At 34.3% G+C, this 19,727-nt stretch overlaps 2 long non-coding RNA genes across 4 annotated transcripts in view; one reads left to right on the top strand and one right to left on the bottom strand.

Moving 5' to 3' along the window:
* Nucleotides 1–19,727, top strand: part of LOC125619810 — a 261,670-nt gene that overhangs the window by 37,398 nt on the left and 204,545 nt on the right. Inside the window, exon 2 of the long non-coding RNA XR_007351414.1 lies at nt 3,131–3,218. This is a non-coding gene — a long non-coding RNA (uncharacterized LOC125619810). The remainder of the gene's footprint in view (nt 1–3,130; nt 3,219–19,727) is intronic.
* LOC107141397 overlaps nt 10,735–19,727 on the bottom strand; it is a 62,396-nt gene continuing 53,403 nt past the window's right edge. For all 3 annotated transcript variants that reach the window (XR_007351413.1, XR_001503440.2, XR_001503441.2), the window contains exon 6: nt 10,735–11,020. This is a non-coding gene — a long non-coding RNA (uncharacterized LOC107141397). The remainder of the gene's footprint in view (nt 11,021–19,727) is intronic.

The raw sequence follows: 19,727 nt of genomic DNA, 5'->3' as shown, positions 1-19,727 counted from the left end.
GCTGGTTGTCTCTTTTTCTAACATCTTAGGATGCAATGGGCCCTCTGTAGATATCAAATTTGCTGTAGCCTTGATATTCAACTTTCCAAGCCTTCATAACTATGAACAATACATTTCTGTCATTTTTAAATTATCCAGATTAAGGTATTTTGTTAAAGCAACCTAGACAGAAAAAGACAGAAATCACGTAGATGCACCTTAATTTTCACCTTATTTTCGATTTGCAGATGAATATTTTAAATATATTTGCATATGTTTTGCTAACTTCTTTTAAATACTTTTTAAAACAATGCAGAATTGCTTCTCGGCCTTTTGGCTAAGATCAAGTGTAAAACAAGGCAGAGAAAAAAAACCAAATACATAAATAAGCAAATATATGTCCCATAGACTTGCAGAAATAATTTTTCAAGAGAAAAGAAAACATAAAGGGATAACTAAAGTAAAATTATGTGAGATAAAGTGAAAAAAAATACTGGTGGAATCATAAAATTGAACCAGGAATAAGACACTTAAAAATTTCTTACTTTAAAGACTTGCTACTGGTAGACTGCAAATCTAGCTCTAAGCTTTTAACAGTTGGTGGGAAAATAGAATTCTGGTCAGTTACACAATTTACAAGTTATATAAGATAAAATCAAAACAGTTGTTAGGAGAAGCAAAATTATTGCTACTACTAATACCCGACAGAAATTTCTCCCTATGGTCCTCATAAAACCAGCACCATGTAATATACTGGCTTATATCCTCAACCACACTCTTAGAGTAGACAAAGTGACAAGTTTCATAGTGTTGTTGGCATGGCTCTAAAACAACATTTCAGTAAAGGCAACTCTATAGGAGTCAATACAACACCTTCCAGGTATGCAGCTGTCTTCTGAATCCATCATATCCAGGGGTAGATTTAAAAGCATCTGGAACAATGGATAGATTTCATCTTTTATTCAATCCTTTCTATATATTCTTTCTGTCTGCAGAACTTTTGATGAACATTAGGAATCAATGAGTTTGTAATTATATGTTTTAGCAAGCATTCAATGCAGACTAGTTATTGTCCTGGTCAAACAGACCTACACATTTCACCTGATAGTTGATCTGGTGGAGGGTTTTTCATGTCTTAAGAAAATAAAATAAAGAATCAAAGGAAAAATCTATACCTAAATAAAAGTCCAATTTTTCTCAAATATTAACTCAGGGACTAGTCCAGTCCAAACACTCAGAAAGTCTGTCTCAAACATATGCAACTGAAGCCATGAACTGTATAGAAATGTCATAGGTCATGTAATAAGGCTTAGCTTCCAGATAAAGCCTCCTAATTAGACACTCAAAGAATGATGAAAATTTTAGCTCTTCTATTAAATTAAATTTTGAATTTTTGTTCAATCCAAATCCCACTAAAAACAATGTTTTAATAACATTTAATAATGTTTTCTGAAAGAAAACATTAAAGATGACTTGATCCAACAACCCAACATGGTATATAACATGGTATTTAATAGATAATAAACTTGCATCTCAAAGAAGGGCAAGAAGTAAAATCACTCTCACAAAATCTGAAAAGTTACACAGCTAACAAACAAACACACACACACACCCAGTTCTTTTTTTCATGCCATTCATTGACGACTCCTCAATCTATGGGGAAAAAAAAAATGGACAAATGGTCTCAACAATCTCAAGGAAACCCTGTGCTCACTTCCTCTCATTTGTTATAATTCTTCTTGAAAACTGGAATTCAAGGAAAGAACTTTAATATCTCAATTCATGTTTTTCCTTGCTTTCTTTTCAAGGCTAATATAGTATCACATTGAAGTCAATATGATTTTCATGGCTTACTCTGGAATAAACAAATCATTGCAATTACCATATTGCCATAAAGAGACATAATTATCTTATAAATGCATCCTTTGATTAACAGAGGGGGAAAATAACTGATCCTCAAGGCTAGCAATATATTATTGCAGTGACATACTAAGACAAGATGTGGAAGACCAGAAATTATTTGATTAGCTGCTCTACTGTGAGTACTCAAACCTATGAGCGCTACCCAATCAAGCCACTGTGGCTTGAGCTGTAAGTCTTTCTGCAGTCCTCTGGGTCACTCTGTAACAAGAGCTACTAGTTTGCCATCACGGTCACATCACATACTCAGTCTCTGAAGCTCTGCTCGTAGTTTCATTCTGCTCTATGTCTCCCCTAGGAGCACCTTCATTTTAATATAAATAGAGTGTTTCATCATGCGATAGCAAAGAATCATGGAAGGTATGACTCTCAATATTACTGGACACAATACACATAGATGAATTCCAAAAGAGGTCTAAAAAGGCAAAAAGAAAACAACAAATTTATTAAAAATGCATTAGTATTATATATCTAAGTATAATGCAAGCCAAATGTCTGTAATAGCCAAGAGTAAAAACTAAACTGCAGATGAGGAAACAATTTTGTGTTTGTGGATACTTCCAGGACATAAAGTAGCAGTTATCTAACAGATCCTATATCTCTTATTCATGTTTTAAAAAATCAGATTACCTTCATGCTTACCTGAAATGAGGTGATTTTAGATCCCTAGTAATTGTTTAATGCAATAGTATGTCCTTGAATTTAGGACAGTTAAAAATATTTTCTGAGACATAACAAGAAGGGTGATTCAGGTTTGCGTCATCCCTATTGATCTTCTGTCCCTATTGGAGGTAGGATAGAAGCAATCATAAATGAAGATAACCACAACAGCATTTTCGTGCCTACAAATACGTCCTTCATAAGACCTTCCAGGGGTGTCATCAACCTTCCTATAACTTCTAGTGGTCTCTTGGGTAAGTTCTTTACCCAAAGTTATTCTCTCCCCACCTTCTCCATGGCCTAGTACTGCTCTAGTCACAGAACCCAGCCCTCACTGGAGGGAAGCTACCCACCACCAATATGAAAAGGTGACCTGTTACTGTACCTGTCCCCTCTCTTCCCCATTAACACTCCTCAGTGTCAACATGTCTTTGAAAGATGATTGATTAGTTGAAATTACTTAGTAGAATCCAACAACATGAACCCATTGCTTTATTTTTATTTGTAGGACACCACCAGCACCCTCCAAAAGAAAAAAATATATATATCCTCTGTTTTTTTTTTCCCACAGAGCTAAGTTCTAGAAGATGGAAGTATATGCAAGACCATCAGACTCAAAAACCTTTCTTTACAGAAACTATAAGTCAGCATCCAAGAAGGTAAGCCAGGCAAATACCTTAATTATCTCCTTTACAGGCACCTTGACATCTGCCTGCAGGTTTTCCTCTATCCTTGCCCCAAAGTTGAACACTCTAAATTTTGGGGTTTAGGTATTTTTTAAAATTCATTTTTACTGTTTGTTTTCTGGTTAAAAATATCAAATTGAGTCCCAATGTCCTCCTCTCATTTTACCCAACTGGAAAGTTGGTGACATGTAACAATGATAAATGGTTCTCAAGGCTGGTGTACCTCTTAGGCTTCCTCTAAGAGGTGTGACACATATGTTAGTTGTCTTTCAAACTAAATTATAGTTGTTTTATTAGTTAATATCTCTGTTGTCCAATGCATTTATAATACAAAATTATGATTACCATCCCCAACACATATTTTATACATGCACACTTCAAAATCACATATGATACTTTCTTCTTAGTGGCTCATGGAACCTTCTCCAAAATAAACCATATTATATCATATTTTAAACAACAAAGTAATTCTTAGCAAATACAAAAACAAAAACAAAAAAAACCTGGTATAACTCCTTGCATATTATCAGAACATAATGGAATGAAATTAGAAATCAACAAAACAAAACACTACAGAAACTATATAAACACATGGAGATTGAACAATAGTCTTTTGAATGATGAATGAGTGATTGAAGAAATCAAGGGAGAAATTTAAAATTCTTAGACTCAAATGAGAACAGTGATATATAACATACCAGAACATCTGGGACCTTATGAAGGTAGTTCTAAAAGGAAAGTTTATAGCTATAAGTGCCTACATAAGGAAATCAGATAGATTCCAAATAAATGACTGAATGTTGTATCTCTAAGTGCTTGAAAAAGAAGAAAACAACAATTCCCAAGCCAGTAGAAGAAAGGAAATATTTAAGATCAGGACTGAAATCAATGAACTTGAGAAAACAATACAAAGGATCAATGAAATAATAAATAAAATTGATAAGCCCTTAACCAAACTAACCAAAAGAAAAAAGGTAGAAAAACTAAATTAATAAAATTAGAAATGAAAAAGGAGAAAACACCCAAACATCTCATAAATCCAGCAGATTATTAAGGACTATTTTGAAAACTTATGTTCTAATAAATTAGAAAACCTAGAAGAAATGGATACATTTCTAGGCAAATGTGATCTGCCAAAACTGAATAAGAGGACAGAAAACCTAAACAGATTACTAACTTGTAACGAGATACAAGCAGTAATAAAAAGCCTTCCAACAAAGATAAGCCAAGTACCAGATGGATTCTCAGCTGAATTCTACCAAATCTTTTAAAGAAAAACTAATGCCAATACTTCTCAAATTATTCCATGAAGTAGAAGGGGATGAAACACTTCCAAATTTATTCTATGGAGCCAGTATCACATTCACACCAAAACCAGATAAGGACATATCAAGGAAAAAAACACTACAAACTAATATCCCTGATGAACTTAGATGCAAAAATAATTAATAAAATATTAGCAAAACTTGTTCAACACCATATTAAGAAGATTGTACACCATGACCTAGTTGGTTCTATCTCAAAGATGCAAGGATTATTTAATAGACACTAATCAATAAATGTAACTCATCACATTAACAGAATTAAGGACAAAAATCACTTAGTAATCTCAAGAGATACAGGGAGAGACTTTGACAAAATTCAACACCCATTAATGATTAAAAAAAAATCACTGAAGAAACTAGGGGTAGAGGAACCTACCTCAGTATCATAAAGACTATGTATGAAAGACCAAAAGCCAACCTCATTGTCAATGGCAAAAAGCTGAAATCATTTCCTTTAAAATCTGAGGCAAGATAAATATGTCACTCTTGCCCCTCCTATTTAATATAGTGCTAGAAATTCTGGCCAAAGCAATTGGTCAAGAGAAGGAAATAAAAGGGATAAAAATGGGAATGGAAGTCAAATTATCACTTTTTACAGATTATATGACCCTATACCTAGAAGATCCAAAAAACTTCACCTGAATACTGCTAGAGCTAATAAACGAAAGTGGCAAAGTAGCAGTTTACAAAATCAGGTTACAAAAATCAATAGTGAAAAATGAATCTGTTGAGAAAGAAATCAGAAAAATTTACATTCACAATACCCACCCCAAAAATACCTAGGAATAAATCTAACCAAGGAAGTGAAACATCTTTACAAATATAGAGCATTTAAGAAAGAAATTGAAGACAACCTCAAAAGGTTGAAAGAACTCCCATGTTTATGGATAAAAAGAAAAATACTTGTTAAAATGGCCATACTGCCAAAAGCAATATACATATTCAATGAAATCCCCATCCAAATACCAATGACATTCTTCATAGAACCAAAAAAAAAGTCTTAAAATTAATTTGGAAGAATAAAAGACCCAGAATAGCCAAAGCAACTTTAAGCCAAAAAAAGCAGTGCTGGAGGAATAATAACACATGACTTCAAATTATACTTCAGAGCTATAGTAACAAAAACTGCATGGTGTTGGCATTAAAATCAGTCACATAGACCAGTGGTACAGAATAGAAGACACAGACACAAACCAGCACAGATACAGTCATCTGATCCTTGACAAAGGTTTCAAAAACACACATTGGAGAGAAGACAACCTCTTCAACAATAGTGCTGGGAAAACTGGTTATCCATATGTAGAAGAATGAAATTAGACTCTTCTCTCTCAAAAACCCTAAACACAAAACAACTCAAGATGGATTAGAGACCTCAGAATTAAACCAAAAACTATACAACTCCAAGAAGAAAATGTAGGGTCAACACTCCAGCATATAGGCACAGGCAATGACTTTCTCAATAGAAATCCTAAAGCTCAGGAAATAATGCCAAGAATTAATAAAGGGGACAATATCAAATTAAAAAAGCTTCTGCACATCAAAGAAAACAATTAGGAATATGAAGAGAGAATCCACAGAATGGTAGAAAAAATCTTTGCTATCTACTTTCCTGACAGAGGATTACTATCTAGAATATATAAAGAGATAGAAAAACTTTACAACGAAGAAAATAATGACCCAATTAATAAATGGGAAAATGAATTAAACAGACACTTCTGAAAAGAAAAAATACAAATAGCCCACAAATACATGAAAAAATGTTTGACACCATTAGCAATCAGAGAAATGCAAATCAAAACTACACTGAGATTTGATCTCACACCAGTCTGCATAGCAGTTGCCAAGGTTACAAATAATAATAAATGTTGGAGAGGATATGGAGAAAAGGAACATTTTACGCTGTTGTTGGAACTGTAAATTAGTAAAACCACTAAGGAAATCAGTATGGAGTTTCTTTAAAAGACTAAGCATGGAACCACCATATAACCCAGGTACACCACTTCTTAGTGTTTATCCTGAAGAATTAGTCATCTTACTACAGTGATACATGTATACTCATGTTTATAGCAGCACAATTCACAATAGCCAAACTATGGCTAGGCTAGGTGTCCGTCAATGGATGGCCAGATTAAAAAAATGTGGTATAGATATACAATGGAGTTTTATACAATCATAAAGAAACATGAAATTGTCACATTTGCAGGAAAATGAATGGAACTGGAGACCATCATGTTAAGCAAAATAAGCAAAACTCAAAAAGTTAAGGGTCATATGTTTTCTCTCACATGTGAAAGATAGAGAGAAAAAAGGATAACAAAGTTAGGGGTGGATCTCCTAAAAATCCAAAGGAAATCAGTGGGGGAAAGGGACCAAGGGGTCCCATATACTAATATGGAACAACAAATCCCATGAATATGTAACAACAAACCCCATCAATAGGTACAAATTTAATGCCCCAATAAAAAATGTGGAAAAATATAAATAATCATGTATGAGTCATTGATTTACAAATGATGTTTTCTTCATTTTGAAAATAAGTTAAACATTGTTCTCTATCCCTTTTATTTGTGACTACATTTAAATCAAAAGAAACAAAAAGTAGGATGTTTGGTGTACCCATCTTTATATACATTGTTTTTTTTTAGTCCAGTAAGTAGAAAAGGTAAAAAAAAAAAAAAAGTAATGTGAAATCTAAGCAAAAGAAAAAGTAATGTGAAATCTAGCAAAACAGAAACATTCCCAAAACAAAAGCTATCATTTTTATGTGTCTTATGTTCTGATCTTTTCTTTCTCCCATTTTAACCCCTTTTGAATTTTTTAAATGACTGTATTTCCTACTAATTTTGTTTTCCTGTTTTAAAATAGCTATTAACAAAGTGGTAACGCAAAAGGCAGGGAAGATTATTGTTATTTTAAAAGTACATATATTATTCCCAAATCATTTTGTTTAATTATTACCTGATTATTTCTGAAGAAACAGTGTTATATTAATTTGGGGTTGCATACTGGTATTTTGGGGGAGGCAGAATTCTATCTTGGATTTTACAATTCTGTAACTTAAACTTTTAATTCTATAATGTACTTATTCCTATACAAGAGAGATGAATCATAACTCTCCTTCAATATTTTTAAGTATAGAGAATTACATATGAATAAATTCCAGCATAGAATATTATTTACTTCATGTTTTACGTTTTATAAACTACTATTTCTTTTTCATCAATAATAGATAGATGCTTATTAGTCCTCGTTCCCTTGAGGTGCCTATTTTAAGTTATTCTTTATCTTCTAACTATCTTATAGTGTTCTTGTAACAATTTTATTAAAAATCATTTGTGATATATTGAAAAGTAGAGCCAAAATGTTTTCCAGCTCCTTTTCCTCAAAGCATTCCACATCTTGATGGATTCTACCTTTCTCAATCTGGTTGGACTTCTGACTTGCTTTTACTAATGGAACATGGCCACATTAACAATTCTTGAGTCTTGACCTCAGAAGTCTTGCTTTGGAAAGCACATGGAGAAAGAGATCCAGCTAAGACTCAGTCAGCATCAGACCCAGATGTGTAGGAGGGTCATTTTACACATTTCATTCACACTTCAGCTACCATATGATTACTGCCCCAAGACTTCAAGCAAGACCAATAGAACTGTCCAGCTGAGCCCAACCAGCCTATAGAACTGTGGGAAATAATATTTCATTCTTATTTTAAATCACCAATCTTTTCAGTAGTTATGCAGCAAAAGTTAACTGATGGAATGTTTATAAAGAATAAGACTTGGGTATATAGAAGGCACTCAATAAGGGTTAGTTCTGATCATTTATTTCTCTATTTTCTGTTTTTGTATGCATACGTGGTAATTACTCCATTGATTTAAAGCAATTTAAATGTCTCTCTTGTGTGTAGATTCCATCAAAAGAACTCAGGAAATTCAGCAGACATCTAAATAGACTAGACAGTTTTATTTTAATGTAAGTCTTTATGAATGAAGAAAATGTGATTTCATAGTTTGAACATACATATAATGTACAAGTTATAATTAGCTTGCAAGGAAAATAAAAAATAGCAGTAGGCTAAATGAAAAAGAAAATAATGGAATAAAAGTGTTGAAGCTTTTGGTGATAGAGTAACTTTTTTTTGCCAATTGTAAGTTTCCACATGGAAATACATGATTTAGGAGAAAAATGTAAAAAATGACATTTATTATACTCAAAAGTGACCTATATAATAATGAATTCAATATTTAATATTATGTATATATTTAAATTTTATTGGTGCAATATCATTATACATATTAGTGGGATTCATCATACCATATTCATATATGTATATAAATTAATTAAAATACATGCAATTTGTTTCCCTAAAAAACTATTCCTGAACAGGAAGGAAGGAGTGGACATATGAGCAAAGGAAGTTTGGTTCCACAATCCCATATGGTTAGAAAATGCAATATTCTATATTGAGCCTCTCCCTGGAGTTTCATAACTAAGATATTAAACCCTAAGAAGTCTTTGACAAGGGAAATCTGTATGACTGCTAGTTTAACATAGAATTTCTTTGTAACATGCTGTAGAATACACTTCAGGAGAATATTTTTCAAACTGAAGATTATAAGCTATTAGTGGACTTCAATTTAGTAGGAAATACAGTCATTTAAAAAATTCAAAAGGGGTTAAAATGGGAAAAAGTAGAAAAGATCAGAACATAAGACACATAAAAATGATAGCTTTTGTTTTGTGAATGTTTCTGTTTTGCTATATGCATATGTGCATTTATGTGTGTGATACACTATGATATAAAAAGTATTAATTATGATTCAGGATAAAAATATTTATCTTTTTGCCTTTTAAATGAATAAAACTTAAAAATAATCAGGTGATGCTCTGAATATAGTTTTTCAAGGAAATAACATTTATTTAGTTTGTATGAATAATTTGGAAATTTATTGTTTACATGATTAAGTAAATGAATTTTTGAATATTTAGGGCCATTTTCTCCATTATAAAAATTGGTGGCAGTTTGATTAAACTTTTCAGTTTTATGTTTACCATTAGATATAAATGTGGATACTAAAATCTGTGAAGAGGAATCAACTAACATCATTTCAAGATTTCATTATAATTAGCAAATCTAAGCCTCAAAACGATTACGAATAGGACTCAGACTTCTCTAACTTTTGTGTCCTTGATCTCATCATTCAAACGGATCAGTTGGAATTGAATAATGTATTTGAGGCTCCGTAGAGAGGTTCAGATTTTTCTATGTACTTATAAGCAAGTTTTTTTTTTCATCAAGTGGGAAATGTTCTTGAACAATGCACACTTCTATCTCTTATCCTACCTATACTGTCTCACCTATGTGCCCAGCATGACCACAAGGTCAGGCTGAATGAGATCATTGAGAGTTTGTGAGGGTAATTTTAAAATACTTGAGAATGAAGGCAATATTAAGGAAAAGGCTATTATGTTCAAAGGGAAGTTGCAGCATTATAGCAAGTGCAGTTCATTATTTTTCATAAAATGTTTTCTCTGGATATGAACACAGAAGATGATATATTGATTAAACAGCTAGATTTGGATGTATCCTTTATCCTAGAAACTATGGTAAAAAAAAATGTTTCAATCCCTGATTATTACTGACATCTAATTACAAGTACATATACTTTAAGTATTTGACTAATTTAGAAGGTACTCTTCTGTGTTGTCAATAAAACACTTGTGCATTGTCAATCTTCCATATTTCTGATATGGCATGAATTGAACTGGCAGATGAGCGTTTCTTCTTACATATTCTTGTCACTGTGTCCCTCCTTATATAAATTACCAAAGCAGTCTACAACTCATAATAATTTGAATATAAATGTGTTTCAGTCAGACTAGAAGTGAAATGATTAAGTAAATTTTTACTTTAAGGATTTAGTAGTACCAAAGAAGGTCTGGTTGACATCCTATCACATTATTATTATTATTATCCTGGATATGTGCATCTTTTAGAATTACTTAGCTACTTTGGAAGTCTCATCAATTCTAGAAATAAGATAATAAATACCACTCCAGATTCAAAAGAAAGAATTCCAATTACAAATCAAGTGAACAGCTTAAATGTTACATCAGGGCTTCAACGTTCTATCATGGTAGATAACTATTAACTTAAAGATAACAGGTTTGAGGCAAACCTACCATGATGTCAATTCATTCTGCTGTAATATTTGCAGTGTCTGATGAAGTGTGTCCTTGGAATTATAAGCATTTCTCTCTTGATCATTCTTCTTTATTGTACTTTTTCTTGAAAACTGTAGTTAATATATCCATCTGATTTACAATTTCATTTTGATAGTAATGATAGTCTTGCTTGTTTTGTGATGCTTTAGTGATGTCAGTGTTGGCAGACTGAACCCAGTAAACATGGCATTTTCTCAGTGTCCCTCGTGGATCATACTCCTATACCTGTTGTGTTAAAATTTTAGGTTAAAATGTTATACATACATCGTGATTATAAGAAATTCCAGTGAGGAACTCACAGAGGGTAATTTTGAGGCAATTATACTGAATGTCATGAATTCCACAAAAGTTTCTTGAAATGTTCATAAGCTTTTCTTATGTGTAGAGATGTCAGAACTCTCTCACAAGTTTGAATTTAGCACATAGACAAAACGGTTTGTGAAACACAGCAGATTAATCTATTCATTCTGTCATCTTCCTTCTTTCTTTCTCTCTCTCTCTCTTTCTTTCGGTGCCAAGGATTGAACCCCGGGGTGCTTAACTACTGAGCCACATCCCCCATCCTTTTTTATTTTTTATTAGAGACAGTGTCTCTAAGTTGCTTAGGGCCTCAATAAATTGCTGAAGTTAATTTGGAACTTGCAATCCTCCTGTCTCAGCCTCCTGAACTGCTGGATTACAGGTGTGTGCCACCACGCCCAGCTCACTTGGTCTTCTTTTGCACCGTTTAGAATAAGTTCTTTTTGTCAGACCCTTAGAACCTAAAATTTAATGGTTACAATAAAGCCTATGATAAATGTGAAAATTCCTGAATTTCCTACTATTTATGGTGCTACCTGGGGAAATATGTGGCTTCATAACCGTTCAGATCTAGTAGAAATGATACCAAAATTACTTTCATCTATTTCTTTAGAATTTTTATGACCCTATTTTTTAATGGTTAGATGAACATCTTTTATTTAGAATAATACATTATTTAAGTAGCACTCAAAAATATTAACTAAAAGTAATTTCAATATGCCAGAACAGGACTTTTGAGTTCAGTAGGCCAATGCAATGAAGAAGCCAGTCAAGAGAGGCTGGAACTAGGAAGCTGAGAGGTAAATGTGCCCACTGTTGGGAATCATGCACTGGAGAACAACACAGAAATTGCAAGGCGTGGAAATCCGATGCTGGGGTTATGGTAATTCAGATAATGGGGGTTATGGTAATTGAGATATTGGGCTTATGGTAATAAATGATAGATGGCAGTGATCAGGTAGTTTCCAGAGTGATAACAGGTAATACAGTATCAGAGAAATAATAATAATAATAAAAAAGCAACAGACACTCTATACGTAGAAAATTGGCAGAATAATTTGTAGTTGACCTACTCAGTAAACATTTGCTAAGCAGCCACTGTATTGTGGAAAATATAAAACAGACTATTCCTGATCTTTCAAGGCCAAAATCATACCTAGGAAACCAGGTGAGTAAACAAAAATGATGATACTATGCGAACTGACTAAAAACAAGGGCTTAAATTAGAGAGCTATGTAAATATATATGGTCCGTGTTGCTGGGTATGGATTCAAGAACATAGTCTCAGATCTAAAGAGTAGATGCAAGGACACAGAACTGTCCTAAAGGAACTATATGGTCATCCAAGATCAAGGTTCAAGATAGACTCTAAAGCATGGAAAAATAACATAGGAACCCAAGTGAAACAAGTGGATTTAAGGCAGGCACTGGTTACAGAAACAAGGCAGAAACCCAGTTACTAAACCAAGAGATCAGGATGGATCAGCAATAAAGCCAACTCTCTTCTGTCCCTTCTCAGAAGCTGAACTTAGCTGTGTCAAGTCCCTCCCATTAGTGGAAACTTGGATCCAAATCCTACAATGTTCTTTTGAAAATGAATAAAAAATACAGCTGGATTAAAGGAAAAATGACTGAATAACTCACTAAAAATATTCTGGCAAATAGACTCAAAATTTCCATGTCCAGAAGTGAGGTATGGGGTATGGCAGCACCTGGCCCACACATGCCATTCAGCATTGTTATAAGTATTTAGACAACACCAAATAATAGAAATAAATAAGTCAAAATTACCAATGATTCAAAGACAAATATGTGTATAGCATCTGATACAAAAAGATCCTTAGCAAGACAATCAATGCATTTTATCTAACAAGAAGATAATGAACACCAAACAGGTGAGTCAAACAGCACCAACCAAAAGATATAAGTGAAGAGGTATTATGTATCAGGAACACATGAACAATACTTAGTTGATTTACCATATTAGCTGACAGGCATTCACCAGCCATATATAATGTAGTTATCTAAAATCCTTCATTGATAGATTGATAGTAACTGTTATTGCACCAATAATAGATGGTGCAGTCCCAGAAATGCAAGGTCTGAGGTCCAGACTATGCATGGAGAAATTAGCATTGGAGAATAGAAGTATCTATAAGTGACAAAGGAGGCAAAGATGAGAGGTATATAATCCAACAATAGCATAAAAATTAAAGGAAGATGGATATGATATTTTAGCAATCAAGAGGGAAGTAGGAATGCACTGGTACCAAATACTGCATTTCAAATCCAAAACCCATTTCACCATTAAAATATGAGTACAATAAATTGAGGGCAACTTTTGAATTACATTATTATGTACTTTGAATGTTGTAACAAAGGTTGCTTAATGTGCTTAGGTAACTTCTTTTTCTTTTTCTTTTTTTTTATTAATTGCTCATGACAATACAATGATCTTGACATATCATACATTTGAATCAAATGGTAACTTCTTTTCCAAGTATAGAAAATTTTTTAAAACCTAAACACATACCTTAAATGCACAGAGTTAGCAAAGATCTCGAGGCCAACAAAATCATGTACTACCAGTGATGATTTGTAATTGCTGTTCTTATAAGCGTATCTCCAATTTTACTTATGCCACTTTTAAGCTATCATTAGTAGTGAACTGTGGGATAGGACATGGATATCAAAATCCAAGAATGGCAAACTCGCAACAGTGAACAGTACTTCTCATGACAAATGTTGCTAGGCTGGACCTATCCTGAAAACAAAGAGCAAGAATCCAACATCTAGAAATTGTACAGATGACCAAGGCCAGATACATCTTCAAAACCACATTGAAGGAATAGCATTGAGTGAGTAATGGTATGATTTGATGGGAAGAGCCCCAAGTGGAGTGACCACCAATCTTACTGCTCCTAACCACCACTCATTAGCTATGTGACCTTAAACAATCACAGACAAGATCCTGACACAGGGCAGGGACATAGTAAATGTGATATGGTAGAATGAATGAATAATCCTAACTTCTAAGGCACTAATTTCCTCAAGTTCAAAATGAATTGGTTGAATTAGATGACAATGAATGTGGCCTCTAGTCTAAACTTTTCAGAGTCTCTCCCATGGCATGGGTTACTCAGACACCTTAAGACGCAGCCATTACCAGTGCAGGCCACTGAAGCCAGATGGAATGGGAACTTATTTCATAATGTGTTCCCAAGGAGAACAGAATGAAAAATAATCTCGGTCCAGCAATTGCCACCCTACAAACATGCTTGTTTTGTGTTGTTTTGAGCATTGAAACCACTTATCTATTGTTCTGAGGTATACCTGCATGCAGACAGCCACAATGCTTCAATTGCATAGTTTCAAAGTACAGATACTTATGATCATGCTGTCAATAACATATGAGCAAAAAATTTAAGCGTTCATGTGTTTTTATTTTTCTTCACTTTATTTGTATAGTTCATGTATCAACCTGGCTTTCATTCCCTCTTCTTTGAAACCATAATATTTATTTTTGTTGAAATAATTTTCTGCTTGGTTTGAAAATATACTTTAGTAAGCATTAATACAAGTTAGGGGTTCGGTTTTAATGAAATCTTAAGGGAAAATAAAAAATCTTAAATCCAGCATGATTTACTTCAGAAGCATAGGTCAAATATCACACTCCTCAGGGAAATCTTTTTCCCACCATTCTTTCCTTTACTCCTTAAACATTTTGACCCTCCATTAAAGTTACAATATTAGGTGTCACTAAAACAAATAGCTTTTTTCTAGTCTCTATTGAGTCTTCCTTTCTGCTTTAACTTGTTATCTCACTTCTATCCCATCCCCATCTCCTTCATCTATTTCCATTATTTCTTCCTTTCACTCTTCCACCAGGATTTTAAGATTACAGGTTTCTGGAGCCCAACTGCCTGGGGTCAAATCCCAAACCCAGCCCTTACTAGATGTGACTGTGAGAAAGTTACTGAGACTCTCTGCACATCGGTCTTTACACTGGAAAGTGGGTGACAATATTTAATAATAGTACCAATCTCAAAAGGTTGTTTTGAAGATTTAATGAGTTAATATTTTCAAAACCTTCACAATGATGAAAACATGTACAATGAGGCATAAAGCACACCAGTTTCACAATGGATACCTAATATTGTTGTCATTACTTCTTAAACATGCACTTGCCTCCTCTGAGTGCCTTCTTCTGCTCAAGATGCTATAGGGTTTCCATCCCCATCACTATTGGTTGTTCTTGGTGTACTTGACACCCACTTTCTTCAGTCGTATTCATATAGATATTGAAATGATCAAGAAATTATGTAAATATAACATTTCCCAGTACCATCCACCACACCCTGCCCTTCTCCTTTAGCTTATAAGGAGATAAAGCGTTCTCAACATCTGCCTTCAACAGTAAACCTTTAAGGAAAGAGCTATAATTCACAGCCATGTATCTATTTGTGGCTCTGATTCTTTTTATCACCTGTGTTAAAATCTCACAATATTTCAGCTGTTAATTGAAGCACTCTGGCGTCTTGAGTTATTTTTATAGTCAACTTGAGATGTCATGTGATAGTTCAGATTCATGGAAGCTGTGAGTCAGAAATTCTGTCTCTAGTTATGGTTATAACTTTTAACATGTGCTAACATGTGATATCTATAGATCATGTGACCTGTACTTATTTCTAAAATGGGTATTTGAAACACTGAACTTTGGTCATGGTAGTAACACTTTATTCTAAATAAAAGAAACACTTTAGTCTCGTAATTTTTTTTTCTCCTGGTACCACATGTCTTAATAAAAAGCAGTCATTCTAATGTTTTTCAGATGTCTTCAGAAAACCAAGGGTATTGAACTAAAATAAGCAAATACTAGGTGAAATAGGTTTAGCAACCTTTACAAGATTATTTATAAAATGCTGATCATGAGTGAGAAAACAAAGAAAATCAATTTGTGGTAAGGAAGTCCATCGACTTTTAAAGTTCCTCCAAGAGATAACGAATAGATTCTTTCAGAGCCTGAGAAGCATTCAGAAAGCCAGTGCATAGCAAGTGTGAACTCTCTAAGAAGGCAGGCTGGAGATCCTTTTAAGTGATGTGAGCAGAGAAGCTCTTAAAATGGGGCTAATTAGCTGTTTGATGTACTTGACAGAGAAAGATGTATGCAAGCAGAGAGGAAAGACTGCAAACATAGATATCCCTGATTGCATTATTGTCCAAAACTTTAATTAATTTCTTGAGGACTATCTTTTCCATAATTTAAAATGGTTTAAAAGATGTACAACTAACAGGTTCAAAGTGTTTCTTTAGCTAATCACTTGCACTGCAGGAGGCTGAAAATTATAGAGCACATTTTACATACTCCTCAAGCCATCCAAGAATTACTTTTGTAGGCTCTGGCTTTTGCTCTTCCTCTGTTTGCGTAATGGCATTGAGAAATGTGTGACTTGACTCCCCTAACATGATGTTCAAGTCCAAACAGCCACCACTGTGCTCTTTCAGGACACAGAGGTATAAATGTCTTTTGCCATGAAAATGTTTTCTTGGCTCATATGTGTTGAAAGAGATAAAAATCAGGTCCTGGTTATAAACAGAGTTAAGAGATAAACTCAGAGTTTAAAATAAAAAATGTAATCCTACATTATGTGTTACTATAAAATATAGTCCATAAAGAAAAAAATTGAACACCAATAAGGTACAACCTTTTTAAATAAAAATTTTAATTGCAGGTTCTCCACATTCAGTAATCAAAACATAAACATGTAAACATGCAACTAACTATGAAGTTCTTTATATTTATTGTTCAATCATAATTTATAAGCATTGCCAATTTTGCTTATGTTCTCTTGGCAGTTTTTTTTTTCAATTTCATGTCATTTTATTAGAAGTCATTACTATAAAATCATTCTACTAGTATATTTTGGGAAATGGCAAACAATAATCATTGGTAAAATGAAAAATAAAAATCTAAGAAATAATCACTGGGATATGTGATAATAATGACCTTAATATTTCCTCACAGAAACTATAATGTCATCTGAGATAGTTATCCAAGTTTAGTAAGTTTAGTGAGTAGTCAAGAAATTTTATTGAAAGGAACTTTTATCAGAAATATCCAAACTTTTTGCCAAAGGCATGGATGTCATATAGTTTGTGCTTGCCAATCTCTATACCATTTTTGTATACAAGCATTCATGGGAAAATTTACTAATTCATCCAACAGATATTTATTGAGGATACACTCGGTGTCTTATTTACAAGGAATACAACAGAAAAGTAAACTCAAGAAAATTTCCTTCATGTATCTCTCATGATAGTTGGGGTGTAAATAAACAATATAAATCACCAATCTAAATATTGCATCAGAAGGTAATTTGATAAGTGGAAGACAAAGAGCAGGGTGATCATTGTGGGCTATGACCCACTGGAATTTAAGAGAAAGATGGCAGGCCTTGACCAAGGAGTAACAGGATCAGATCAGCATTTTAAGACTCATTCTTACTGCTGGGGTAAAATTATTCTAAATGTACAAGGGTGGAAATAAGAAGATCACTTAAAAGACTATGTTATAGTGATCGCAGCAAGGGAAGATGGTGATTTAGGCCACCATTCAATTGGAGTGGGGAGAAAAAGAAGGGAACAAATGGCTATGATCCATGGGGGCTGGGTATGGGCAGGAAGATGAGGCTTTCCTTCTGTGCCTTTGATCTTGCCCTTTATCATCTCCTTCTGGACTGGGTTCCATCAATTATCCCAGGCTATCAATCTTTCCCATTCTCCCACCTTCTTTCCTAAACAGACACAAACTCTCTCATTTAAAAAAACAATGCAGTGCTGGGGTTGTGGCTCAGTGGTAGAGTGCTCACCTGGCACGTGTGTGTCCCTGGGATCCATCCTCAGCACCACATAAAAATAAATAAATAAAGGTATTGTGTCCAACTACAACTAAAAAATAAATATATTAAAAAGAGCATTAAAAAAGAGAGAATACATATTTTTCCCCCTTTGGCCTTTGTAAATGTCAGGGAAGAGGTTATGTTTGAGTTGATAATTAGAGAATGAGTTAGAGTTTAGTAGGCAGACAAACAAGAAAAATCCATACTAAGATAATCACAGCAAGTACTATGCACCCCAGCTTGAAAAGGCAGATATTCAGAGAGCTGTGAGTAGCTTTAATTTGCCACTACTGGACTATCCTGGGACAGGAAGAGGTAGGCAGTTGGAGATGAAGGTGCCACGCATCATTCATAAACACTGCTCTCCAGAGTTTGATGTTTATGACTATGTATTAGTGTGTTGGGGTGGAGAGAGCAGCAAACAGCTCACACTGGTGGAAAAGGTGGAAAATGTTGCCCTGAGAATCTCATCCCATCAGAGCAGAGGAAGATGAGAGTGGCCCCATCAGGTCCCTGGATATGCAATAGCAGCAGGCTTTTCTTAGAGGGGATGCTGTCAATAACACAAGTATTTCAAGCATGGCTTGGTGTCTAAATTTAAACAATTCTACAAAGAAGAAGAGGCACTTGACTGCTTTCAGGGTTCAGTCTTGTGATCAAAGAAAGCAATTCTCCCTAATAAAAGTGATATTTTCTTAGGGTATCCTAGGCCCTAACACAAGGAGATTTTCAAGGGACCCAAGGAGATATATAAAGAGATATTTTAAAAGAAGACTGGATCTATATTTTAGAAAGATACTTCTGGAAGTAAGGTGGATTAGATAGGATGAAGCTAGTTACATTGAGAACTAGACAGGGGCTATTGCAATACTTCAGACAAACATGATGGAGACTTAAAAATGCAACAGGCCAACCCACGGCCATCCATCAGTATAATATACAAGTGTTGGTTATAAGCAAGGAGACATTTGGAAATAAATTTTGGAGAGGAAAACCTAACAATGGGAAATCCTGCTAGCATCCAACTTCCTTAATAGTAAGAGGCTGAGTACATTAAAGTAGCAATTTATTTGATGGGCAATTGATATCTGGCAGGCTAGTGACAGCCTTGTTGCCAAGAGAGCACGGTTCCAGTCTCAGCCTGCGACTTTAAAAACTTCACTGGGGGAAAAATTACAGTCAAGCCAGCAGCAGCAGGCCATGGCCTACGGCACAATATGCCGATAACTAAGTCCCAGGGAAAACTGATTTGTAGCTTCTGATCACATGCGCTGAGAGCCGCTGCTATTGACTAGTTGTGGTTCATCGGGATGTAGATCTATCTTGGCTAACAAGAAAGCACTAGAGGTCTTCATTTAGCCACTGAGCCCTGTCTCTGGGGACTGTGTGCAGCTGTCTTTACCTTCCTACCAATCAACACATCAAAAGCTGCAGAATATATTTTCACTTTCAAAAATGCAAACTGCAAGCAAGATAAAGTTGCCAAACTAGACTTGAAAAGGGGTGAATGATTACAGCACGGCTCCAGATATAAAGAATAAATCATGTGTGCCCAGTTGGAATTTTCTTATACGTGTCAACAAGAAAGATAACTGAGTCTGTATCCGCAAGACAGCCACACCATATTAATTTGACTAGAAAGGATTAAAACCATTTACATTGGATTTCTTACTTGAATAATTCTAAGCAGCACATCTCCTCAGAATTTCTCACTGAAGATAACTGGTTATAAT

The sequence above is a fragment of the Marmota marmota genome, unplaced genomic scaffold, assembly GCF_001458135.2.
Source record: "Marmota marmota marmota unplaced genomic scaffold, marMar, whole genome shotgun sequence".
Taxonomy (NCBI): domain Eukaryota; kingdom Metazoa; phylum Chordata; class Mammalia; order Rodentia; family Sciuridae; genus Marmota; species Marmota marmota.
This window is presented reverse-complemented; position numbering and strand designations above follow the sequence as displayed.